General features: G+C 47.3%; 1 protein-coding gene across 10 annotated transcripts in view; it reads left to right on the top strand.

Moving 5' to 3' along the window:
• TENM4 (teneurin transmembrane protein 4) overlaps positions 1 to 25,615 on the top strand; it is an 849,352-nt gene that overhangs the window by 331,573 nt on the left and 492,164 nt on the right. Inside the window, exon 4 of one of the 10 annotated variants that reach the window (XM_060403943.1) lies at positions 10,514 to 10,610. The exons of the other annotated variants lie outside the window; for them this stretch is intronic. The gene's annotated coding sequence lies outside the window, so the exon portion shown is untranslated. The remainder of the gene's footprint in view (positions 1 to 10,513; positions 10,611 to 25,615) is intronic. 10 annotated transcript variants of the gene reach the window in all.

Raw genomic sequence — 25,615 nt, forward strand, 5'->3', positions numbered from 1 at the left:
TCTCATCGACATGAGAGATCTCTAAGGCCCCTTCAGGTCCTCCCCCCCAATTCATCTCATTCACCCCACAAATACTGAGCATCCGCACGAGTCAGGTTCTGTGCTATACCCTGGGCTAGACCAGAGGGAAGAATTCCCCAAACCCATACCAGGCCTCCACCCACATCACATCATCTCAGCTCCTGTCGTATTTTTTTTTTTTTTTAATGCTTATGTCTCTGCTGTTCTACTCAAAGCTTCCCAGGGGTATTTTTCATTTTTGTGCTGTCTTAAATTCTTCCTGGAGCAAGGCACAAAGTTAATGCATAGATTAAACAATATATTGATTGTTACTTTTTTGTACCCAAAAACTCCTTTGCCTGTAAGCATTCACTGGAGATGTTCATTGGAGACAAATAAGCAGATAATGTCGCCAGGGTGAGAACTGCACCAGCAAGGGAAGCCCAGGGGATGTGGAAGCTCAAAAGATGGGCCCCTGATCTAGACAGTGTATCAAAGGCTTCCAGAGGAGATGAACTTCAGCTCGGTGTTCAAGGACAAGAAGGACTTAGGGGAGGAAGAGGTGACGGAGACGAAGGAAACGGCGTGTACAGAGTGCTGAGCCCTGAGAGAGCCTTGCCCATTTGAGGATCTGCTGGTCAGTTTTTTAAAAATATTTATTTGGTTGCACCAGGTCTTGGTTGCATTATGCGGCCTCTGAGTTTCAGCATGCGGGATCTAGTTCCCTAACCAGGGATCAAACCCGGATCCCCTGCACTGGGAGCTCAGAGTCTTAACCACTGGACCACCAAGGAAGTTCCATCTGTTGGTAATTTTTGATGATGCTGAATCCCCCTCCTCACCTCTCCCCTCCCCAGAATTTCCTGAGGACTATCTGTTATGCACAGTAAGAACAATAGCTGGAGGGGAGCTCTGAGCTGTCCTCACTGACAAGCAGCTGGGGAAGAAGCCCTTATACAAAGGACTTTGAGAATGGGGCTGGGGTACTGGCTTCTGCTAAAGGTACAGCAATGCAGGGCAGACTCTAAAGTCACTTCCCCAAGCTTCCGGCCAACAGCCAGAGCTGAAGCCCTGTTGCCCCAGAGCCTGTGCGTTGACTGAACACCCTTGGCTGGCCTTTCTTCTGCACAGGTATGTGCCACGAGTCACAGCAGTTTGCGCTTTTCTTGGAACTGAATCTCACCTCTTTGTGAGCGATAGCTTAAAACCGTTTTTAAAATATGAACATTTTTGAAGTTGAATTAGTCCCCTGGTCAACACCGTGTGGGTCGAGTGGAATGGCTGGGAGGAGCAGGAGGTGGTGGATGGGAAGCAGAGATGTGAGTCATTGAGCCCCATCAGGAGGCAAGTTCAGAAACCCAGAAGGGCCCCCAGGCACACATATGCATGCTCTTGTCCCAGGAAGAAAACTAAGGCCGGGATGTTCTTAGATAGGAAGGAGGAAGGGAAGAAGGGCGGAAGGAGAGAGAGAGGAAATAGGCAACTTCTTTTGGAAACAAACACCCACTGTTACTTACACATCAGATAGATATTAGGCATAATCAGCAGGTTTCCAAAGCGCTCCAGAGTCAGTCTGGTTAGGTTGCTCTTGCTGAGGTTAATATGAGGAAATAGCATTCTTAAGCACCCATATTAACCTGTCTGTTGTTTTATGGACTGTGACAGCTGCATTTTACATCTTAATGGCTAACCATTTATTTCCCTCCAAAAAAGGGCATTTTTTAGCCCAGGAAGCAGGCACTCAAGGCAGGAAACTTTGCCCCTCGAAATGAATTTTGAGGCAGAATCTCCAAGCAGACGCAAGTAGCTGCCACAAACAGCTCCCACTCCTTCCAGAGGTCCCCAACTTTTTAACCTATACCCTCCAGCAGACTCTCTCCCTCTTTAGCGTCCTCCTTGGTTCGCCCCTCTAGGCCTTTCTCCCAGCTGCTGTGGTCTCGGGAGAGTCAGGTCACTCTCTGGGATAACAGTGCATGGAAGGGTCCTCAGTGCAGAGAAAAGGCCCTGGGAGCTAGGAGAAAGAGCAGAAGGACCCAGCTGGACCAGCTTCAGAGAAGAAGGATGTGAGCTGGGTCAGGGGAGAAAGATGAGGAGTGGTCTTGATAAGAAGAATAGCCTCGCTTCAGTTCAGTTCAGTTCAGTCGCTCAGGTGTGTCTGACTCTTTGCGACCCCATGGACTGCAGCACGCCCGGCCTCCCTGTCCATCACCAGCTCCCGGAGCTTGCTTAAACTCATGTTCATTGAGTCAGTGACGCCATCCAACCATCCCATCCTCTGCCGTCCCCTTCTCCTCCCACCTTCAATCTTTCTCAACATCAGGATCTTTTCAAATGAGTCTGCTCTTCATATCCGATGGCCAAAGTATTGGAGTTTCAGCTTCAACATCAGTCCTTCCAGTGAACACTCAGGACTGATCTCCTTTAGGATGGACTGGTTGGATCTCCTTGCAGTCCAAGCCTCACTTACATAGTGCCAACCCCATGCCTGACCTTGCTCATGAACTTAGAATATATTATTTAATCCTCACAGCCACTCTCAGAGGTAATCATAGCTATGATTCCTTTTTTTTCTGAGTAAATGAGGAAACTATAAATGAGGCCCACAGATGTGAAGTCACTTCCCAGAGTAACACACTTCTGAGTGGAGAAGCCAAGTCACACTGGGTGTTCTGGCTCCAGCATCATGGTTTTCACCCCCTGTTGCACATCCTGTGTAACCAACCTTTAAGCTCACATTCCTCCAACAAGTGTTGGTTGAGCACTGACCTGACCGTGTGCCACAAACAAAACAGACACGCTAATTGAGAGGCTGCTGTGTGCCTGGCCCCCCACCCCACCCCCGGCCCCGACACTGCGGACATCCTGGTGACGAGACAAAAGTGGTCCCTGCCCCCCTCTAATTGGAGAGGCAGACGTTCATCAGCTGTCATTCAAAGAAGTACAAGTGCCCTGCAGAAGAAAACCTGCCCCCGGAAGTGATTCCCAGTCTAAGCTGAGACCGAAATGGTAAAGACAACTCCTGGAAGGGGAAACAGAATTTGCTGCCTGAGTATAATGGCCTGAAAGATGGCTGGCTTGCACAGAGCCAAGGGAACAAGGGGACAGACAGGAAGATAGAGTCAGTGTATCTTTCTGTGACTTGGGAACAAAAACAATTTAAACTAGGACGCGCTCGAGGGACTGAATGAGAACAACAGGTCACTCCATGTTTGGCTTAGTTTCCAAAGTGTTTCCAAAGTTTTTCACACTCACCCTTTTTGGTCTGAAAGCAGTCTGGTGAAGTGGGCAAGTGTGGGTGAAATCCCAACCTAAGTGATCAGAACACTGAAGTTCCCCTGAAATGATCCCTAAGAACTGAGAGCATGAGAATGAGGGTCCCGCTCTTCCTACTCAGGGGCCGGTTGGGGAGGCGGATGGGAGAGGAGGCTTTGCAGGCCATACACGGTGACAGCCTCAGTGCCCTGTGACCCTGTGGCCAGGGGTCCCCTCGCAGGCTGTGGGTGGAGCTGGGAAGTGTCAGGGAAGAAGAGAATTTCCTCTTCCCTTCTAGCCAGGTTCTTCTGGCTGGTCTGAGAACCGAACTGACATAAGACAGATAAACAGGAGAAAATGGAAAGTGTAATTACTGTATTCATGGGAGAGAAAGAAAATTAACTCACCCAGGAAAACTAACTCGCCAAAATGGCTGAAACCTCCACCTTAAATACCATCTTCAGCTAAAGTTGCAAGAGAATATTGGGGATAGTGATTTCAGACTTCAGGGAAGGAAGGCAAATGGAGAAGAAAGAGAAAATATTTGGTAATAAATGTTTGCTGGGCCATGCAGAGACAGTGGGACAGAGTGTGGCCTCTTATCCATAGGTCCTGTTTCCCCCACCATCCCCAGTCCACATTCTTGTTGCAGCAAAACACAGAAATGAGACTTTTCTTAAACAGAAATGACTTTTCTGATAGAAAAGAAAAATAAGGAAGCAATGAACTGACTGGGGAAACAGCATAAACAGACCTGCAAGAGTTAAGCAATCTCAGTTATTCTTTTGCTGTTACTACCAACAAACACTTGTAGCTGGACTTGTCCTTCACAAAGCTAATTACTCCCTGACTCCATATGAATTACACTCTGCACCTGGCATTCTTTTCTCCCTACACACCCTCATAGCATTCTGCATATCAGAAAGAAGGTCACAGGCCAGATAAACTTCAGAAAAGACCAATCCCAGTTGCCAAGTTGCCTGATGCCAACTGTGGCCATTTGGAAGTTTTGTACAAGAAAAATAAAACACAAGACCTTCATTAGGATATAAAACCTTTCCCTATTCCCCAGGGAGTGGGACACAGTTCTTAAGACTGTAGCCTGCTATGTTCCCTCTTTGCCTGGCAAAGAATAAAGCTCCTTTTTCTTGTGCCTCCCAAACCCTGTGTTTCCTTTTAGCATCAGTGCACAGAGAGCCAAGATTTTGGCATCAGTATCTCTGGTGATAGCTTTATTTGGGGAACAGGCCCTCTATCTAAATTTTCTAGGCAACTAGGGGGAAGGTCAAAGTTTCTTCCTGAGTCTTTTTGAGCCTCGATTGTTTTCAGTTCAAAATAATCATCGTACTAAAGAGACATTGGGGGAGGGAGAAGAGAGAGCAAGTTTTGCGTCCCTGCAGAAGCGAAGCTGTCCAATGCTGTGCCTGGCACTTGGTCACTGCTCAGTGAATGCTGATTCCCCTGCCTCTAACAAAGAGGGTGCAAGCATCACTTTGGTTTTGCACACCGCCTGGCCACCATCCTCACCTTCTGTGTCAGTGTGTGTTTTGGCGGTGTTTGGCACAGTGCATGAGAAAGGAGAAAGTTGTTCACATTCCTAGCCCGCAGCAGGATCCCTGTTTCCCAGCATCACAGTGTTCCGCCAGGAAGATACTGTGAGAGGTAAATGGATCGGCCTCTGCCTGGATTCTGCAGAAGGAAACTCAAGAAGACAACTTTCCGGCTTTTCCGGTGCCCCAGCCCTGGCGCCTCACCACAGCATACTCTAGCGCTGTGGACAGGAGCATCCCTCATCAGAGAGAGCTACTTTGGGAATGTCTTCACTCGAGAAGAATCACTAGCATTCACTCACAAAACCCTTTGGATACATTTTTCTCATTTAATCACCATGATAATCTTGTGAGGAAGATACGTATCTGTCAGCATTTTGTAAAAGAGACTTGACATGGTTGTCACTTATGGCACACATACAACAAAACCCAAACACAGTTCCTCTCTGACCCCGGCCCAGCCTTTTCTTGGCCTTTCCTTGGTCCAGGCTTCAGAGACATCACAGCAGATGTTCCCTGCCCTTGGGTGTTCTTGCTCATTGGAAGGATGGTTAGAACACCATCCCGGCCCCTGCAAAAATGAGCATGGATCCTTCATGGGGTGGGGGGCGGGGGGATGCTGTATTCTAGAAGTCTTGCTTCCCAGGCAGCCTGGAGGCCAGAGTTACACTCCCCTCTCTGTGGCACATCCATCAGACATCGGTAGATGGATGCTGGCCAGCATCAAAATTGTGGCATCGGAAGGGGCTGGAGGAGTGTGGCTGGCTCCCAGCCTCTTAATTTTCCCATTCTGCTGGAAGGTCGTGCTCATTCGAGCTTTCAAACCAGAAATAAATTATTATAATCCATTTGCTAATTACACCACGCTGAAGCTCGAGACGCTGTAAATTGCAGCCGTGATAGAGCTAGATGAAGTTTCGGGGAGTTTATTTTTAGCCTTGCAGAGAGCACTCGGTTTCCTAGAGGCTTCATTTGCAAGTCTAGGAGGGACAGGGAAAATCTGTCTGCATGGTCCTTTCTGTCCCGTGACTTGGATGGAGTCGTTGAACCTCCCTTGCCCTCCTCGGTAAAGCAGGTGACTGTCATGGTTGATACTAAAGCACTGTCTGTCTCTAAGGTCTAATTCTCATTTCCTGACTGTAAACTAGAATGTGTTCAGGCGTCATCTTTCCCTGCCTAGGTCATCCTGGAGAATATCAGGAGCCATCACCCCAACATGTGAACTGTGAGACTCAGGCCTCAGAAACCTCAGGTTAAGTGGATGCATGGTTCCCCTTTCCTGATCCTTTTTTTGGGGGGGGTAGTCAGGTGGAAAAAGGCAGAAGGATTTTGTATAGGATGTTATGTGCGCTTTACACCAGCTGTGTCCGCAGCTAGGTGCTTGCCTTTGAGCGGCTGTTGAATGGCCTTCTCCATTCAAGGCCAGGGTCACCAGTGTCAGCTGGGCAGTCACACTTGAGTGTCTGTGCGCCAGGCACTGGACTTGGTTCTGAAAACATCGTGAAGGTGAAGAGGGTGCAATGCCGAGCTCCAAGGAGACCAGCAGGGAAGGTAAAGCAGGAAATGAATATGTTGCAGTGCTTTTTGAACTGCAGTATTAGCCACGGATGGTAAAAGTGCCGAGTGTCATCAGCGATGTCACAGACTCTCTGTGGTGTGCAGATCCTGGTGTGTTCGTGCCTGATGGGAGAGGAGAATCAGGGAAGGCTTGGAGGATGAAGGGGTATTTGAGCTGGGCTTGGTGTATCAGTAGGATTTAGAAATATAGGGACTGGGTAAGGGAAATTACACAGACCTTGGTAACCTTGGAAACCACCCTGACCAGATCACAGGGATGGCAGTCCCTGACCAGTCAGCATTCCCAGATATCTAGCAGAGCACGTTTCTTCCCTAGACACCATGACCTCCAGCAAATTTTCTTCAATTTTAACCAAAGTATGATATGTTTTTTTTTTCTCAAAGGCTGAGCATAAAACATTCTTTGTTTGGATGCTTCTGGGTAAACAATCTTCTACCATATTTGTGTGATTCTTGGGTGGATAGATGGATACGTGGTCAGATGGATGAATGGATGGTTTGGTATCATTATAGAGCTGCCACAGGAAGGAGATGGAAACAATTAAACTGGCTGGGCTTGTGGGAAACGTTATGGGAAGAGGGCCATGGAGCTGAGCCTTGAACGATGGATAGACTTTTCTCGGCTCACAGTGCAGATAAAGGGCTTCCATTCCAAGAGCAGCAAAATGGAAGCATGAAGTGCATGACACTGTGGGAGAATGGTGAGTTCCAGGGCTTAGGGGGGGAGGATGCGTAAATGTAGTAACTGAGCACAAGCTTTGAATTAGACAGATGGTGTTTTGAATCCCAGCTCCGCCGCATAGTAGCTGAGCGATCTTGGGCAAATTATATTTCTTTTCTTAGCTTCTCCTTTCTCATCCATTGAAAAAAAAAAAAAAGGCGGGGGTGGTGGGGTGGTGGGTAGTATTAACAAAAGCTATGCCCCCCACGTGGCTATTGTGACAATTAAGTGAAATACTGTTTAGCACAGTGACTGGCATACACTTAGTGTGCACTTAATAAATAGCGGTTTATGCTTCTTATTTTATTGAAACAATTCTAATTAAATTATGAAACTAATAATGTTATATACCAGTTTTGCATCAACAAATAAGTTATGAAAATGCCAATTGAAGCCACAGAATTGAAGAAAGAGGGGGCTCTTTACTCTTTCACATATAAGGATGAGACAAAGGAAAAAGAACTAGCAAGAAGCAGGAAACATCCTTGCAGGTAAAGGAGAATCCAAACAGATTGGTGTTGTAGATGCCAAGGCAGAAGGGTTTCCAGAGGAGCCGGTGACACTGCTGGAGGGTGACCCAGGGAGGCCCCTACAGACTGAGAAGTCTTTGGAATTTGCAGTGGCAACATGATTATGATTTTAAAAAGAACTGTCTGGAGGTGGAGCCCCACCGCAGTAATTTGTGGGGGGTGTGGGTGTGGGGGAAGTAGTTTAGATGACTCTTTCAGGAATTCTCTCAAAGGAGAGGAAGAACTTGGAGTGGGATGGAAACAAGGTCACTGGCAGGGCTGAGTTAGAGGAAGACCATTTGAACTCAGTTGTTTGTCTTTCTAAACCCATGCCTCTGTTTGATCAATGTAACATCACTGCCCTGTTCCCAACTCTGATGCTCTGGTACCCATCCGACAGCACTTACCCCAGCCCCACTGCGGAGCTGTGCCTGCCGAGATTTTGCCTGGGTTTATTTCTTATAATCGCATTCTAAGAACAGTAGGAATTCAATGGTCTGTTTAAATAAAGCAGATAAGAAATGATGTTGGCATTGAGGAGACAGATTTGAGAGTCAGCAAGTAGATCGAACTGAGAGAATATAAGGAGTGAGCCGAAGGAGAGTCAGCGAAGGGCCCTCTGGTTCTGGCGTGGAGGGCTGAGTGAACGGCCATGCCTGCTAGTGGGTGTGTCCCTGCTTCGCGTGGGTCCTTACCTCCACCCGCCTGGGCAGCAACCCACAGGCTTATGGAGAGTAAGAAATCACATGGTAGGTGTGCTCATCATTTGGAATATTTCAAATGCTTGATAAATCTAGGCTATTCTTATTAATATTGTGATAAGCTAGAAACAGCGCATCTGGCTCTCTTTACTTTGTACTCTCTCTATCTGCATAACCTCTTCATCAGGAAGCATAATTCTAAATGGCAGGAGGGAACTAATGTGTATTGCTCAGGTACCTTTTTACAGATAAGGAAATGGGAGAGGCAGGGGAGGTTTTTAAAAAGCTAGCCTGAGATTGCACCTAATAACTAGAAAATACACTTTCTTTCTAAGCACACATGGAACATTCACAACAACTGACTACATCTTGGGCTATAAAATGCATCTCAGTAAATTTCAAGGAATCAGTATCCTGCAAACCACATTCCCCCACCACAGGACAATTAAGCTAGAAATCAATAACAGAAAGATGAGTTTTAAAAGATGCTTTGGGCAGGGGATAAATAGTTTGGGGGAAAAAAATGCATTGAGAGAGATTCACAAAAACACTTCTAACTAACTCATAAGTCAAACAAGAAATGATAATATGAATTGTAAAATACTTATAAATGATAAGAGAAATATCAGATATAACATGTACACACTGCTATATTTAAAATGGATAGCCAACTGTATCAGTTCAGTCGCTCAGTTGTGTCCAACTCTTTGCGACCCCTGAATCGCAGCATGCCAGGTCTTCCTGTCCATCACCAACTCCCGAAGTTTACCCAAACTCATGTCCATCAAGTCAGTGATGCCATCCAGCCATCTCATCCTCTGCCATCCCCTTCTCCTCCTGCCCCCAATCCCTCCCAGCATCAAGGTCTTTTCCAATGAGTCAGCTCTTTACATGAGGTGGCCAAAGTATTGAAGTTTCAGCTTCAGCATCAGTCCTTCCAATGAAGGGCTGATCTCCTTCAGAATGGACTGGTTGGATCTCCTTGCTTTCCAAGGGACTCTCAAGAGTCTTCTCCAACACCACAGTTCAAAAGCATCAATTCTTCAGCACTCAGCTTTCTTCACAGTCCAACTCTCACATCCATACATGACCAATGGAAAAACCATAGCCTTGACTAGACAGACCTTTGTTGGCAAACTAATGTCTCTGAGCCAACTGTACAGGACCTACTATATGGCACATGAAGCTCTGCTTAGTGTTACATGGCAGCTTGCATGGGAGTGGAGTTGTGGGAGAGTGAATACGTGCATATGTATGGCTGAGTCCCTTCCCTCTTCTCCTGAAACTACCACAAACAACATTGTTAATTGGCTATACCCCAATACAAAAGAAAAAAAAAATTTTAAGTGGAATTATAGCTAAGGCAGTACTTAAAGGTAAATGTATGAACTTAAATACTTGTACTCAGAAAGAAGCAGCACTGAAAAATTGAAAGATGGACTAAGGATCGATTTAATAACAGTAGTTAACATAAATGGACTTCCCAGGTGGCACTAGTGGTAAAGAACCCACCTGCCAGTGTAAGAGATGCTAATTCGATCCCTGGGTCTGGAAGATCCCCTGGAGGAGGCCATGGCAACCCACTCCAGTATTCATGCCTAGAGAATCCTCATGGACAGAGGAGCCTGGCGGGCTACAGTCCATAGGGTTGCAAAGACTCAGACGTGACTGAAACAGCTTAGCACACAGGCATGCATGCAGTAAACATCAAAAAATAAGATAGCCCAGGATTGTGCACTTACAGGTGGTAGAGCCTGGATTCAAACACACATACGGCTGCTTCTAAACCCCCACTCTCTCCACTAGAGCATGAGCCTCGCTCTGCATCATTCTCCCCAGTATGCCCAGTGCCTGGAAACTAGTTTTCTCCCTAAGAGTCCGAGACCTGAGCCTATAGGGTCGCTCCCTGTATCCACAGGTTGATGATCAGTCCTGCTCACTTACTCATCCACCCTTTTCTTCATGCATTGATTCAATATTTATTGAGTGTTTGCTATGTGCCAGGAACTGGAATCCCTGTCTTAGTCACTTTTCCTCTGAGTGTTCAAACCCAGTCTTCAGCCTGGGCCAAAGCTGCTGCTGCTGCCCACTCCAGACCCCCTCCCCGCCCCCCTGTCCCCAGCTGCCTGAACCTCAGCTGCTGCCTATCAGAACAGCAGCCTTGTCAGAAATGACTGATTTCTCTCTTGTCTCTTTCAACAGGTAGACTGAAATTACCATGTGTCCAAATTAAAATTGCATACTTCAAGGATTATTTGAAGGACTATTCTTAGACCCTTTTAAGAAGATTTAAAGAAAAGTGAGTTGATTTTTTTTTTTTTACACTTCAGAGAGTATTCATGATTTAAGTTAATGATATGGGTGCTTTTTTACTCTACTCCTTAAATATGTGTTAATAGGTAGACTTTATATCCATTTATATTATGAGATTTTCTTTTTAACCTAAAAACAATGAGCAGGGAGTACAGTATTACTGCGTGGCTTCCCTGTACAATTTTAGTACATTTAAAAGGCTTGAGAAATTTTAGAGATGAAAGGGTCTTAGAGGTGTGGACCTTTGATAGATAAGATAGAGAGAGAGATGGATGGATGGATGGATGGATGGATGGATGGATGGATATAGATAGATAGATAGACAGATTTGGCCTATGCTTGGAAAGCTCCAGGGACTAATGAGGAAGTGGTTATCTCCCCCATTTGGAATTTTTACTCAAAAAAATCTGGCTTTGGTATCCACTATATCCACTGCTCCTCACATCTTGCCAAGCCTGTTTTTCACCAGACAGCCCTAACAATGGATGAGGACAAAAATCATACCCTTCCTTGAGATCTTTCCGTATTCTTTGTCCCTCCAATAATGCCTTATAATTTGGTTTTAAGAGCAGTTTCTTCCCTGGTCACCTTCTTTCCAACACTGTTAATGCCTCCTTGAAAAGAAGGGTCGCCTAGAACAGGGGTCCTCACCTCTGGGCTGTGGACTGGTTCCTTCTGTTGGATCAGTGGCAGCATTAGATTAGAAATAAAGTGTTCAATAAATGTTATGCACCGGAATCATCCTAAAACCACCCCCTCATCCCCAGTCTGTGGAAATTTGTCACCCACAAAATTGGTCCTTGCTGCCAGAAAGTTGGGGGCCGATGGCCTGGAATACAGACAGTGCTCCACCAGCGTCTTTTATTCCATGAGATCCGTGAGAATCAGAGGAAGATACACTCGAGGAACCACACCTGGGTTCCAGGCCCAGTTCTGCTTTGATGACGCTTTCGAGAAAGTCCCTTCATCTCTCTGACCTTGAATAGGAGGATAGGACAAGATGGTCCTAAGATGCTGTCTCCTTCCACGTGGAAAGTTTTGCTGACTCAGAGTAAAGAAGCTGTGGCTTCTCTCTGTCCCAGGCACTGGAATGGGCCAGGACTTGGGGATCAGTAAAAAAATACTGCGATAAGCAAGTATTTTATAAGATAGTGCAGGGATGTGGGTACAGTCCCAGTCCAGTCACTTGCTGACCATGGGGTCCTACGCTGTCACTTCTCTCGAGCATCTGTTTCCTCATTTATGAAGGCAGGTTATTAACACATATGGCAAAGGATTCGTGTGAGGTGTGCTGGGATAATGCACATAAAGCGCCTGGTACCTGGTGCGTAGGAAGTGTTCGGTAAACTCCTAGTAGTCGCAGAAGTGGTGATGCTGTGCCTTACCTCCAGCTGGAGGAGAAGACAGCAGGTGGCAAAGACGCTAACAAGAGAGAAGTGTGAATCTGTGGGCGTGCTCGTTAGGGATGGGGGAGGAGTGGCCACATCCCGTAAACTCTCCTGCAAACACAAGCCCAACTTTGGAAAGGTCATGAAATTAAAACTCTGTTCAGAATCAGACAAGGAAAGATTGGTTGCTGTGGAATATACAGTTAAATGGGAAACTTGTAGAGAGGATCTGAGGAGCTGCAAAATTCTACCAACCTCTGGCAGCTGACACAGCCCTAGTCATGGATAGTTAGGATTGGTATCTGCAGAAGGAAGGTCCTTGGACCCCCCAGTAGACCTGGGGGCTGGACAATCATCATGTATTTTTATAAGTTCAGAAGGCTGGTTGTGAGGTTGAGATGAGAGATTAGCTGTGAACAAGATATACAAACTGTAAAGCACCCTCCGCACCTACATATGTTTCTGTTATGTGTGCATTATGAGATGGTTCGCTACTTTGGACATCAGGAGACGGGGAAAACTCCACATGTAATGAAGCAGTAGGGTCCAGCCCACAGATTCCTGAGCAGGACAGCATGTGTATATATGCATGCAGATGTGTGTGTGTGCTTACATGTGTGTGCACGTGTGAGAGCCCCTTTGGGTGTGCCAACACTCTCCATGGTGATTGGCAGCCCAGAAAGAGGGTGGCATAGTAATGAAACCACAGGCTGTGGAGCTGGTCCGCTTTGCTCTGTAACTGTGTGACCTTGGCCGCTGGTCCGCTTTGCTCTGTAACTGTGTGACCTTGGCCGCGTTTTTCCATGAGTGTCCCAGCCTCTGTCTTCATGCAGCCTAAAGAGTGTATATGCCGGGCTACTCTGAGGGAGGGAACTGCTTAGAAGGCACCCTTCACACGAAGAAGGCACTCGGAATGTGTGTGTGCCCTTCTTGCATGGTTATCGGAATTTGTCAGAGTTTAGGGAAAGTCCTCTTGACCTGTTGGCTGAAAGGAACCTCCAAAGGCATCTCAGATTCCACCGGACCCTCCCCTGAGGGTCTGGGCACCTTGGTGGATGGAAAGCCCACGTGGGTGAGCACGCTCTCCACCCTCTGCAAAGGCTCATTCCAGAGGTGCTCCCACACCACCCTTCTGAGTCCCCTGCCTCAGTCTGGGCTGTGGGGCTGGTGACTCTTAAATTCAGGAGGACTGAGAACTGTGTTGTCATTGAAGGTGTAGAACAAGGTTGCTGTTTAAATTGGGAAATTATGATAGCTGATAGCATGGCCTTTGTTCTTCAGACACCTGCCGGCTGTTCATACCAGATCCTGCCTCAGGCTAACACTGCAGCGGCAGCCACTGGCCAAAGGTGTCCCTTTCAGGGTTTCTAGATCCAAGGAAAACTGCATTATCGTGTATCGCAGTGTTTTTCAAATTATGGGTTGTGACCCATTTGTGGGTCATGAATTTAATTTGGTGGTTCAAGATCATCGTGCATTAAAGTGAAGCAAAGTAGTCCAGTAATCCATAGAGTGTATGAAGATATTTACATTATGTGTATTCAACACAGGTCTCATATCCAAAGTATAGACATTTGACCTTGGAACAATCCAGGGATTGGGGCACTGACCCTCTCTCTGCACAGTCGAAAATTCCGGTATAATTTAGAGTGGCCCCTCCATTTACATGGTTTGTCAATATTCCAGGCTCTGCATCTGCAGATTCAACCAACCATTGTCTATATAGCACTGTAGCATTTGCTGTGGAAAAAAAAAATCTGTATTTAAGTGGACCTATGCCATCTAAACCCATGGTGTTCAAGGGTCAGCTGTGTAGTAGAAAAAAAGAGGAAACTCCAACAAATAAGGAAGGGAAAGACAAGCGACCTAATGGAAAAATAAGCAAAAGATATTTCAAACAGACACTTCACAAAGGAGGTTATCCAAATAGGCAATAAGCATATGAAAGCATTATCTGTTATCAGGAAATTACAGATTAAACCAGCAATGAAGTGCCACTCTACACCCATGAGAAGCGCTAAAATGAAAAAGATAGACAATATCTAGCGCTGGCAAAGACGTGAAGCAACTAGGCAGTAAAGAATTTGCCTGCAAGGCAGGAGACACAAGTTTGATCCCCGAGTCCAGAAGAGCCCCTGGAGGAGGAAATGTCAATCCACTCTAGTATTCTTGCCTGGAAAATTCCAGGGGCAGGGGAGCCTGGCAGGCTGCAGCCCATGGGGTCGCAAAGAGTCGGACACGACTGAGCAACTGAGCATGTGTGCACGAAGCAACTAGAACCCTCATATATGGCTGATTGGAGAGTAACTAGATTGATGACTTTGGAAAACAGCCTGGCAGTGTCAACTAATGCAGAGCGTATGCAACTAGCCGTTCCGTCCTTAGATGCGCACATGGGACATGCATACACCTGTCCACCCGAAAACATGACCACCAGCAGCAGCACAGATAAACGGAGGTACAGCCACACAATGGAATACTGTCCCCGGCTGTATCAATGGCCCTCACAAGTATAACGTTGAAATAAAAAGCCAGGTGCAAAGAAACTTTGTGACAACGTTCATCTTAAGTATGCTGCTGCTGCTAAGTCGCTTCAGTCGTGTCCGACTCTGTGCGACCCTATGGACTGCAGCCTATAAGGCTCCTCCGTCCATGGGATTCTCCAGGCAAGAACACTGGAGTGGGTTGCCATTTCCTTCTCCAATGCATGAAAGTGAAAAGTGAAAGGGAAGTCGCTCAGTCGTGTCCGACTCTTTGCGACCCCATGGACTGCACCCTACCAGGCTCCTCCGTCCATGGGATTTTCCAGGCAAGAGGACGGGAATGGGTTGCCATTTCCTTCTCCTCATCTTAAGTATAAAAACAGACAAAATTAATCTATATTGTTAGAAATCAGGATCCTTGGGGGGAAGGGCTAGAAAATGGGCCGGGCACAGGGGGCTTTCAAGGTGTTGATAATGCTCTGTCTTTTGATCTGAGAGCTGAGTACATGGGTGTTTTCAATTTGCGAGAGCTTATCCAGCTCTTTACCTATGATACATACATTGTGTATATATATGTATATGATATATGTGATATATATATATACAGTGCTTATAACAGTTTATAAAATGAATGTGTAAATTCCAGTAAATCACAAATGAATAAAGAGGACTAGAGAACACAGCAGGTAGTAAGGGCAAGCACTGCTAAGTGAAAACTCAGGTTACATGTGCATCCAGGCTGAGCTGAGATGTCCAGTATACTCCTTCCAGTGGAGACCAACAACCAGAGAGCCGCTGACGGTGTAGAACCCTCTCCTTTTAAAGACGGAGAGTCTAAGGCCCAGAGACGAGGGAATTGAGAGAGAGCTGGGAGGAAAGCAGGGGAAGAGCACTGACTCCAGGACTCCTCCCGACGCGGCGTCTCCCGGCTCCACTGCCAGTCGGTGGGATGGCGCGTTCCGCTGGCTCCATCTGGCACCGCGGTCTCCGGGGACAGCCCCGCGCTTCAGTCCAAGGGGAGCGGCTGTTTTCCCACCACAGACGGGCAGGGGCCCAGCTCCAGCGCCCCACACGCCCTCCCCGCACCTTCCTGCCTCTCCTGCCCGAACTGCCCCCCTCAGAGCCCCGGAAGCACCACCGCACTCACCGGCGCTTTCATTTGTGTAAAACAACTGCCGTGCCAAAGCTAGCTCATGCCTGTGGAAGTTAGACAACTGTGAAGAGAATACCTAGGGAGAACACGATTCAACAAAGCGCTGAGTCAGTCCTGGCTCTGTGCTCTTGTTACAAAATGGTGAGACCTCTCCTGCGAGGGGCCCGGGGCGGCCGGCGTCCTTCCAGGCAGGGCTTCACAGAGGAGGAGAGCGCCCTGCGGGTTTTAAAAGGCTCGGGGTGAACCTTGCTCAGGGCCTAGAACCATCTGCAGTAGGAGGGTCATGTAACGTCAGCGGCTTTCCAACTGTGTTGGCTGTGATGCTCAGCACAAAACACCTGCGGCATCTTCACTCAGCACACAGCCCCGCCCAAACAGGGAAACGGGCACAGTGTAGCCCAGGCCTCCCCAGGACCGGCGTCTAGCTGGATCCTGGAAACGGGCACAGTGTAGCCCAGGCCTCCCCAGGACCGGCGTCTAGCTGGATCCTGGAGATGGGGTGCCACAGGGGGCATCATTTCAGGGAAGCCAAGAGGTTTGAGCTAAGGATCAAAGCAAGGGAAACTGCCCAGGCAAGATTTCTCAGAGCTGGCCAGCAGATGAGAACCTCATTTGAGTGAGAGAAGCCATCTTGCATTCTGGAAAGTTACATAGAGTCAGGCTTGAAGAAATGTGTAGTGAAGATGAGGGTTCAGAAGATGTGGGCGGGGGCCAGCTGAAGGCCTCTGTGCCCTGACCGGGTATGTCTGGGGAGAAAAGGAAACATTGCCTGAGGTTCATACACGGAAGACATGCCTGTAGCCTTGGAGACGGACGCAGAGATGTAGGCAGACACAGGTATGAATGTTGGTGCAGTCCCAGAACTTTGTTTCACAGCATTCGCTTGTGCCATTTGCAAAAAGAAAAAAAAACTTTTCTGAGCAGGCTTCTGATCCAGGCCTGGCTGATGGCAGAAGCTGGAGCGATGAGAAAGACAGAGTTCCCAGCCTCACCTTCCTGCCAGTGGCTTGACAGGTCAAACCCAAACACAGATTTGATGTGGTATTATTATTCCAGGGCAGAATATCCCAAACAGTGTTTTATGATACGTCAGCCCTGCAAAATGTTGTTTGGAAAAAAAAAAAAAGGTTTCCATGTTGAATACTCTGGAAAGTACTGCACCCTGACCCCACTTCTGGGGGTTTTCACGGCCTCTGCTACTCTAAAGGCTCTGAGAAGTCCTGCAGGGGGGATGCCCTTCTAATGTTTCCCAAACTTACTTGCTCCAAAACTCCTTTTTGCATGTCTATTCAAATCCCTCTGTGTTTCCAAACTGATTTGGTGAAAGTCTATCCTAGCAAATGGCCTGAAGGCTGGTGGGAAGCTCTGAGGAAGGAGAAATGGGCTGTGCCTGGATGCAGACACAGAGAGCTCCCTGGAAGAGGTAGATATGGGGTACACTGTAGAAGGCCCAATCTGAACCCAGCCTGGGGTCTGGGCCCCAGCAGATGCTGGGTAAATAATTAGTAAATGAAAGAGGACTTCCCTGGTATCCAGTGGTTGGGAATCTGCCCGCTAGTGCAGGAAACTGCATCAAGATCCCACTTGCCACAGAGCACCTAAGCCTGCACAGCACAGCTACCGACACGCACATGCCGTGGAGCCTGTACTCCACAACAAGGGAAGCCTCCATAATGAGCAGCCTTGTGTACCGCAATTAGAGAGTAGCCCCCCGCCCCACTGCAACTGGGGAGAGCCCATGGCCAGCCATGAAGACCCAGCACAGCCAGAGAGAAAGAGAGGAGTGAATGGCTTTGGTGAAAAGAGTTCAGCTTCCTCCGCGAACGCTGGAGGCAGAAAGTCCACGCAGCACTGGGGCTGTGCAAATGTGGTGTTGGCAGCTGGATGCACGGTCTCTTTCCTCACACTGGCACCTCTCTCTTGACTGTTTTGGAAAAGGCAACAGGAGGCAGCGAAGGCAAAGGGGCTTAAGGCCACATACTCTGGGGCCAGACTGCCTCGAGTCCCAGCTCCATCACGTCCTCGCTGGTCTCTTAGGCAACCTGACAGAACCTTTCTGTGTCTCATCACCTTCATCTGTAAAATGGGCCTAAAAGTAGTGCTCAGCTTCATTGTGTTCCTCTAGGCTTGGCCTTTAGACAGATGTGCAATAAGCACGCCATCACCGCTATCAGTCCTCCTGTGTTGGCTGCTTTCTATCATTGCCTCCCAGGCCTTTGTCTGAGCTCCCTTCCCCAGCATTTCCCAGCAGCCTGCGGTCTTTATGTTTCTGAGGGAGGCAACCTGCACGTTTGTTCTCTTTCCATGACCATCACGGAGGGCCAGGCTGAGGCTTCTTCATTTTCAGTAGCCGGGGCTGTTTGAGGGAAGGCTTGAGTTCCACTCCTGGTTATTAGCCTGCAACCATTCCGGCTGGGTAAATATTTCAGAAGGAGTTCAGCTCATCTATTATTAATTTACTGCAAGCAGTTGCTGTACTTTCCAGAATAGCTCTGCCTACAGGTGTTTTGTCAGCCTTGTCAAGTTCTCCTGATCTTAAGCGCTTTCCGTGGGGTGTACTAACACTGTCCCTCCAGCCTTTGTCTCCCTAGGGAAGGATGGGCAGTTGTATGAGCAGTGGGCTTGGGGTCCTTGCCGGATCCTGGGTAGTTTGGACAAAGATGCTGGTGGAGTCTTGTGCTTTACGCTGCTAGTTTCAGTATCACAGCTGACGTACAGCCCAGAGACCCGGGGGTCATCCTTGAGAGCATGCTCCCTTTCATGGCCTCTTGTCCAGTCGGTCACCAAGTCTTAGCGGTGCCATCTCCAGAACCTCACAGTCCAGTCCCTTCTCTCTTGCGCTGCCCTCCCATCAGCTAGTCCAAGCTGCCGTCTTCCCCATCTTCCAGGCCCCAGCTTCCCCGATGGCTGAGCTACTTCAGAATCCTGTTTTGTGTTCCCAGTGAGACTGTCCCACCCCAATTCTTTTTCAATCACCTTCCAATTTTTAAATTACATGTTCCCAGTCTGGCTTCTCTGCTGAACCATAAGACCAGAGATCGAGTTCATCTTCTTAACAAATATAAATCTCCTCCCAGGTACCAATGGACAAGACTGTGCTTTTCCTTTCTCCTGCCCTTCTGTTTTCTTCTTCTTTCCTTTCTTTCACTTAATTACGGTTAAAAGGAGCCTAGTGACCAACTAGTCAAATTCCCTGGAGGAACCCCAAGGCCATGGTGGGAGAGAAGGAGGCAAAACAGGCAGAACCCTGAGCTCCCAACCCCTCACCAACCCAGAAGTGACCCTTTATCTCCTTTAGACATGAGTCTTATTTTAGATTTTCTTTAGAGCAAGTAAGGTGGTTCTTCTATGCTGAAAGCTTTTCAAAACGCTGATCTGTTCATATATTCTCATTTCTTAGAGCAAGAATGTACCAAGTATTTTGAATATGTTCACTCATAAATAGAGCGTCCCTGGTGGCTCAGATGGCAAAGAATCTCTAGTGTCGAAGACCCAGATTCGATCCCTGGATTGGGAAGATCCCCTGGAGAAGGAAATGGCAACCCACTCTAGGATTCTTGCCTAGAGAATCCCACGACAGAGGAGGCTGGTGGGCTACAGCCCATGGCATGGCAAATAGTCAGGCACGACTGAGTGACTAATACTTTTACACTTTCACTTATAGACAAGGAAGGTGTTATCCTCATTTCAGAGATGCAGAAACAGGTGCGCAGAGCAGTTAGGAAACTTGTCCGTGATCACACGGCCAGTGTGCTTCACGGGTCCAGAATTCAATCTAGTATGGTCAGACTCCAAACTCTTTCCACTGCCACCTGCTGCCTCTCCAAGATCCATCATCCAGGAAACAGTGGCTTCCCAAGCCAGCCTCTCCAGCTGGCACAGCATGTGGCCAGAGACAGATTGTCGGGATTTAATTGGGCACCGCTTGCTCAGAAGCACAGGACCTTCACTTCTAGGGCTTTCTGGCTGTGTGGGCTGTAAGATGCTAGGCAGAGAGAAACGGACGCTGTGAAAGCCAAGGGAAAGCTGGGCTGCGCCCCCAAAGGGTCCTTTGTGCCTGAAACAAAGTGGCTTGAGCTGGGATCTCTGAGTCCCTGGTACCTTCACCACACCTGGGTCCTGCTTCTCTGTGTCAGGAGCTTCTCCCAGGGATATCCAGGGCAAAGTGACGACCCAGGAAAGTAAAACTGCTCTAGATTCTGCAAGAAGACAACGTGTGTCATACCATGAACTATTCATGTCTCTTTCCTTTACTTTGTCCTCGTGCCCAGGTTATTTTTACTTTAACTTGGAGGTAAAGTCTGGCTTATTTAAACAGCAGTGAAACAGAATGGAAGAAAAGAAAGCTGAGATCTTACCCCGGGCTGCCTCCAGAACTCACCACGTGACTCCCTTTGGACTTGTCACATGACTTCTCTAAGTCTCAGCTTCCTCATCCGTCTTTACAATGAGTGTGTTTGGACAAGATGCCCTTGCCCACCATGGCAAAAAGCGTTCAAAGTACTGAGTTTCCTCCTCTGCTTTCCCAGATCCGCTGTTATTGCTGTGTGAGCTTGGGCGAGTTATGAAGGCTCTCACGGTCAGCTTTATCGCCCGCAGAATGGGGCAGTGATAATGCCTATTTCACAGATTTATTGTGGGGACTTAAAAGTAAGGCACTTAGAACGATGCCCAGCACGTGGTTCCTAGTTTAGTTTGCTGCTGTGGTGGTGGTCGTGATTGCCTCCGCTCATGGAACGGTACGTGATGATTCTGCACTTTTGTTTGCCTAGACCATGTCCAGTGGTTAGTAGTCACACTTTTAGCTTTCACTGGCAGAGAAAACTACAGTGACAGATAGCTGCTTTGGATTCAGTAACGTTCGAACACAATGTATATTCCTCATAACACCCCTACATATATTGTGCAAAACATCAATGCTGTTACAGACAATCCTCAGTGAGCCAACATACAGGTTCCTAGATTGTTGCAGGAGTAATATGCCCTCAATTAGAAACATCTGATCTAGGATCATTGCGGTCTCCTCCAGCATAACTCATGGCACAAAGTTAATGTTTGAATGAACAAGTGACTGAGGAGATGGATGGATGGACGGGTGACTTTGTTTTTCATTTGCCTCTCGATTTACTTTCAGCAGAATAACAAGTGAATATTTGTGTTCATGTGGGTATGTGTCTATGAGCATTTTCAAAGAAAGCCCAAGCTATTTCTGTCCCGAGGAAGAAGATAGTCATAGTTTGCATATTCCCCTCTTTTTTAGTTTACAGGGTCGTTTTTCACTGGAATCATTTCAGCTCTCTGGCTCTGACAAAAGATAAGCACCCCCTCTGCCTCTCCCAAGCCTTCCTCCTCCAACAATGAGGGCTTTGTGCTGGCAAGACTGCCTCTAGATATCTCTTTCCCAAGGCCCCACAGCCTTCTCTGGCTTCTCTCAGGAGTGTTGGTGGGGGAGGGACACAGACAGTTGAATTCAGGGAGCAGTGCCTATGGCCTGGTACCAACTCCACGAGTCAGGCCAGGGTAGACAACTCCATATCTGTTCTGGGATACGGCAGCCCGGTTACCTGAGCTGGTCATGCAACTATCTGCAGCCAGCACCCTGGGAATCATCAGGCTCTGGTTTCCTGGAGTCTTTAGCTGCATGCCCAGGGGAGGATCAGAGCTGGGAAGGATGGGTGGGAGATGGTAGAGGGATGGGGAGTCACTCTCAGGGTGTGAAGAATTTCACCCCATCCGCACAAGGGGCTGCTGTGGCTGCAGCCGCTTAGGGCTTCAATTCACTAATAAGATTAAAATGCCAACAGCCTACCTCTACACACACACTTAGGAACACATTGGCCTGAGCTGCTTAATGAGTGTTAGTCAGGAATCGAAGAAAGGCCCAGGCAGGCGCCTGGCTGATGCCTTGTTGATTAGAACACTAAATGTGTTGCCCTTTGAAAGCCAGCACTTGCTGGAGAACAAACCCAGGGCTGAGATTTCCTGGTAACCCTTACATTCCCCACTGTTTCCAGATGTTTACAAATCATAAGCTGATCTGGGTAAGGCAGGGTTACAAGGACATCTGGATAATGACAAGGACAACAATAATGACTGTTACCCCAATAGTGGGCTTCCCTCGTGACTCAGTAAAGAATCTGCCTGCAATGCAAGAGACGAGGGTTTGATCGCTGGGTTTGTTAGATCCCCCGGAGAGGGGAATGACAACCCACTCCAGTATTCTCTCCTGGAAAATCCCAAGGACAGAGGAGCCTGGCAGGCTATAGTCTATGAGGTTGCAAGAGTTGGACACCAGGTAGTGACTAAACCACCATCCCAAGAGTAAACAGTGGTTATCTAAACCTGGGTGCCTACCAGAAACACAGAGGGTTAGTTTGTTTCTTTGTTGTTTGATTTTTGTTATTTTGAAAATACAGACTCCTGGGTCCAGTCCCTGGAGGTTCTATTTCTTGTGGCCTGGAGACCCAGGAATCTATATGTTTAACAAGTACACTGGGTGATTCTGATACTTCTAGCTGAGCCCTGGCCTCAGGAACTGTTACTCTGTAGAATAAGGCCACCCTGGACCCAGACTGGCATCAGACTCTCCCTTCTGAAGCTGTGGCCTCAGGCCTGTTGCTCAGCTCTAAACCTCAGATGCATCATCTCTAAAAAAGGATTAGACAAAATTGTACAGCCACTATAGAGAACAGTATGATGATTCCTCAAAAAATTAAAAATAGGATTGCCATGTGAAAAAGCAATTCCACTTTGGCGTATATGAAAGAATTGAGGGCAGGGACTTGAAGTGCTAGTTGCACGCCCGTGTTCATAGCTGCATTATTTACAATAGCCAAGAGATGGAAGCATCCCAAGTGTCTGCAGTGCCCGTCAGTGGGTAAAGGCATAAACAAAATGTGGCATAGATACACGATGGAGTACTAGTCAGCCTTTAAACAGGAATGCCATCCTGACGCATATGCAACATGGATGAGCCTTGAAAACATTAGGCTAAGTGAAATAATCAGTCACAAAAGGACAAATACTACAGGACTCCGCTGTAAGGTACTTTACCAGATTATATAGACAGTAAAATGCTAGTTGCCAGGGGCTGACTTGAGGGGTAAAGGAGGTTCATGGGTACAAGGGTTTCAGTTTTGCATGAGATGGAATGAGTTCTATAGTGGGATCTTGGTGATGCACAACGAGATGAATTAATATATTTAATGCCACTGAACTATACACTGACTAGTGGTAAGAATGGTGAAATTTAGGTTGTATATATTTTACCACAATTAAAAAAGAATATAGCTAATATCTTCCCTCCGGAGTCATTCTGAGAACAGCATACTATAGCATCTGTTACAAAACCTAACACGATGCCTAACACACGCATAAAAAAAGGTTTCTTTTCTCTTCATCATTTACCTATTCCTTTCATAAACATTTTCTTCCCTGAGAGCTTTTTAATCTTTGTTTCCCTACAAAGATAGGTCTGAAGGGAAGGGGAAGAGGGAACTGATGTTTGTTGATAGCTATTTATGAGTTTTTGACCCTTATTTACCCTTGAGAAGTGGGTCTTCCCACTTTACAGATGAAGAAACAGGCTTAGAAAGGGTAAATGACTTACCTAAGATCACAAAACGGAGACACAACAGAGCTACGCTTGCCTCACTGTACCCTTCTGAGCAGCTCTTAACCTACAGATGGCTGAAGAAGTTGGCTGCCACTCTCCAAGGAGAATATGCATAAAGTTACTCTTGTTGATGGACTGTGGTGTCAGTTAAGGCAGCGCAAAATCTGGCTGGACAGCTCCTCCAGAGAGGAAGCAGAGCCTTGACAGAGCCTAGGTTGTGTTTGGCCCCAACCTGTGCTGGCGCTTTGCTCAGAGCCGAGCTCCTGACAGCCCTACCTGTCCTACTATTAGGCAAGATGCAGTCTTGCTCAGCACTCCTAAAGAACAGCCTCTTCCAGAGATCAGGGCTCTCTGACATCATGTGGAGTCTAAATCAGCCTTGAAACTAGCCACCTGCCCCCTTAGCCCAAGCAGGAGAGCTGTGTGCCCCTCAGGGACAAAGGGATGCTGATTCCCGTGCAGCATATCCAGTGTGAGATGAAGAGAGTGAGAGAGAGCTGATGAAGGAGAGAAGTGTGGGCACCGTGTGGGCGGGACACCAGGCATGTGGTTACTACCAAAGTCAACGTTAAGGGTAAAGTTTTATTACAAATGCGTGAGCTGAATTAGACAGCAAGCTGAGTAGCTGCATTTTCAACATCATCATCACAGCAAAGTAAATAACTAAATTGGATGCTCAAATATATATTGAGTATATATAAACATCATGATGATGAGAATGATGGAGGTAAATTGAGTAGCTGAACTGGATAGTAAATTGGATCGCCAAAAAAAATTAAAAAATAAAAAGTGTATTTATCATACCCGAATCCATGCTAAGCATTTTATACTAATGTCCTCCATCTTCCCCTAAAAAGTCCTTTGAGGTGTATAGTATCATCACTGTTTTACAGATGAGAAAAACTGAAGCCAGGGGACTTAGGTGTTCAAGGCAGTACAGCTAATGCTGCTCTATAATTGGAACCCAAGGTCTACCTGGCCCCAGACAATATCATTTCTTACTCCAGCAGATTTAGTATGTAGTAGGTGAATCAGAGTTGATTATTCATTTTCAGAAACAAAATCATTTACTTGTTTTATAGGAGGAGTCCTTTGAAAGGCAACTCTTATACTATGCATTTAACATAAAACCCTGATTATAAAGATTCATTTAGGTAGAGTGGTTCCAAGAATAATCCTTCCCATCTGGGTGGCCGTAATACTGTATTGCCAAGCACTGTCACAGGTATTATGTTAAGCGTCAATTCGACTTAGACAAAGGCCTGTCACTCTTTCTTCTACAGCCATAGCACATATTCGGTTTTTGTCAGTGGTTAAACAGCATCCCACTCCAGTACTCTTGCCTGGCAAATCCCACGGATGGAGGAGCCTGGTGGGCTGCAGTCCATGGGGTCGCACAGAGACGAACACGACTGACGCGACTTAGCAGCAGCAGCAGCAAACAGCAGGCTCTGGTGCTGAATTTGAATCCCAGCTCTACCACATACCGCCTGTGCAAACTGGGGCAAGCTACTTAGCTTCTCTGAGTCAGTGTCTTCATCTACGATCATTCGTGCGTGCTAAGTTGCTTCAGTCATGGCCAACTCTTTACAACCCCATGGACCATAACCCTCCAGGCTCCTCTGTCCATGGGATTCTTCAGGCAAGAATACTGGAATGAGTTGCCATTCCTCCCCGCCGGGGATCTTCCCAACCCAGGGATTAAACCCATGTCTCGTATGTTTCCTGCACTGGCAGGTGGGTTCTTACCACTAGCACCACCTGGGAAGCCCATTTATAGCCCATCATCTATGAAGTAGGCATAATGACTGAGGATTTTTATATAAGAATGTTAGGCCCTTGCCCAGAGCATCACAGAACAAGTGAGGGATGTCACTTGTAATCTGCTGTGTTCACCCCGTGACCTTCAGGAGATAATTTGGCTCCCTGCATAGGAAGCTTTGAGCAGACTAAGGAGGATGGGTTCGTTTCTCAGGGTCAATCAGTCTACTGACTTTCTGCCTTATACTTCAGTCTTGTGTGTACTTTCCAAGGATCTTCCAGATCTCATTAACTGAACTGAGACACTGATGAATTTCAGTTTCTGGAAAAGTCAGGCCAACATCCTGACCCCAGGGGGCAGAAAATTCCCCCAGATTCTGCTTCTGTGCCTCGTTTCCTTACCCTGCTCACAGGATTCTGGTACCCTGAGCAAGCACTTTGGAAGGCCCAAGTAGAAACAGCCTCTGAGACCAGGTGGAAAGTTGGAAAGCCTTGCCTTCTTTCAGACACTAGAAATCCTCAGGAACAAAGGCAGTTGGATACTGAGATCTGGAGTTCAAGAAAGAGGTCAGGGCTAGAGACTAAGACTCC

Source organism: Ovis aries, chromosome 21 (genome assembly GCF_016772045.2).
Source record: "Ovis aries strain OAR_USU_Benz2616 breed Rambouillet chromosome 21, ARS-UI_Ramb_v3.0, whole genome shotgun sequence".
Classification (NCBI taxonomy): Eukaryota; Metazoa; Chordata; class Mammalia; order Artiodactyla; family Bovidae; genus Ovis; species Ovis aries.